Source organism: Scylla paramamosain, chromosome 11, assembly GCF_035594125.1.
Source record: "Scylla paramamosain isolate STU-SP2022 chromosome 11, ASM3559412v1, whole genome shotgun sequence".
In the NCBI taxonomy this organism is placed as follows: Eukaryota; Metazoa; Arthropoda; class Malacostraca; order Decapoda; family Portunidae; genus Scylla; species Scylla paramamosain.
This window is the reverse complement of record NC_087161.1, coordinates 675001-676797: the sequence shown is the minus strand read 5'-3', so window position 1 is coordinate 676797 and position 1797 is coordinate 675001. Positions and strand designations below refer to the sequence as shown.

At 44.0% G+C, this 1797-nt stretch overlaps 1 protein-coding gene across 1 annotated transcript in view; it reads right to left on the bottom strand.

The window, feature by feature from the left end:
- Nucleotides 1-1268: 1268 nt before the first annotated feature.
- The window catches only part of LOC135105270 (glutamate decarboxylase-like), a 73801-nt gene continuing 73272 nt past the window's right edge, over nucleotides 1269-1797 (bottom strand). Inside the window, 1 exon segment of the mRNA XM_064013490.1 lies at nucleotides 1269-1797. This exon segment is cut by the window's right edge and continues 6644 nt beyond it. The gene's annotated coding sequence lies outside the window, so the exon portion shown is untranslated.

Genomic DNA, 1797 nt, shown 5'->3' with positions numbered 1-1797 from the left:
GTGTGTGTGTGTGTGTGTGTGTGTGTGTGTGTGTGTGTGTGTGTGTGTGTGTGTTCGGATGCTACGAGATATTATGACGAAAGCATGAATGTTTCACTGGCCATTCCTCCTTCATACATCGGCGCTATCTTTCTCTGTTGCTTTACTCGTGTTCCATCACATCGATGTGATTTCTTTCCTCCTCTGTTCTCCGGCTGATGCATTCATCTTCGGTATGAGGACGAGGTGTGGGTTATCTTGAGGTCTGCATATTGGCACACATCTAGCCAACCATCTCATCATCCTTATTAAAGGTCACAGTGTGCCTTACTAATGGAGCATGGGTATGGACCATTCTTACCTAATCCAGGATCTCGACATACAGACTAAGGTGGCCAGTTCCTTTCTCCGCCGCTTTTAACCTCCCCAGTCATCGCAGACCGGTGCCCACTAAAGTCTGGATGAATGTAGGAGCGGGTATTCAGCCGAGGAAATCCCTTAGTCAAGACTGAACCAGAGACTTCCTGCACTGTCAAACGCACTGCCGCCTGAGCCACCTCGCTTCGTGCAGCTTGATCAGACTGAAGACTCAAGCTTTATCTGGATTACTGCTAGCTTTTCCTGAATCTAAACCAAAGCTACTTCACTGTCTGTTTGGCAAGTTCATAAAAGCCAGCTCACCAGATATTTATGAACGTTAGTACACCCCAACTGTTATTAGAACATACTCGTAAGAAACAATGGAATAAGGGCTAGTGCAAGCAAAACCTGTACGAGTATATGCCGCTAGACCCGCACGTGGCAGGCCCTGCTTTGCTTCTGAGACTGATCTGCGACAAACAGGTCATGATCCTACTTTTGGAGATAAATGCAGTACTGACATTCCTCCACGGGCCTAATCGTTTTACTTGTCCTCATGGATTTACGTAGAGACAAAGCAAATAGCGTCATAGTTGTTTGTTGGGACACGTGTTTGGCAGTTAGTTTCTGGTTATAATAAAATCGAAACCTAACAGTGCCCAACACATGATTGATGCAGCCAACCAATCTTTTGCTTCACCGATATAATGACTCTATGAAGCCTTTACGCCAGTGATTCCCAAACTTGCAAGGTTGCTTAGTGGTGCGCTAAAGGTGTAAAGATGCATCTGTCCTGTAGTCAGTGTAGCGCAGATCTACTAAAAGACACAAATTTAAGAGTATACATATCTCGGTCGCACAGTTTGCGACTCATTGGTTCACGACGTGCAGTGGCGGCTTGAAGGAGTGGGAAAAGGGAAACACAATGCTCTCAGGTGACCTATTTATTGCACCAGTCACAACAGTTCTGCGGTCTGGAGGAGGAAAGCCACAGGGAAGCAACACGTGGGAAGAAACAAACCAACAAACACTTAACAAACACACAACATGGTCTTCAAAGTGGTTTGCCTTTACCAGAAATCCTTTCCTTTATTTTTAACAAGCCTTTCATGAAATTTCCTCTTTCGTTCGTCCTCAAAACGTCTCTTACACGAACTCGGATGGAAACGTTTACAGAATACAACAATAATAATAATAATAATAATGATAATAATAATAATAATAATGATAACAATAATAACAGTAGCAATAATATTAATAACAGTAGCAATTTTGTTCTGCAACTACATGTAGTTGCCAGCCAAGAAAGATGGCGCCCTATCTTGTGCAGCAGCAGCAGCAGCAGCAGGGCTTACCCATAGACCTGTCACATCACCCCGATCACTTCACCCTCGCTCTCACCATTCCACCTCCAATTACATTACCGATTACCAATTACTTTATTATCACGTGCTTACC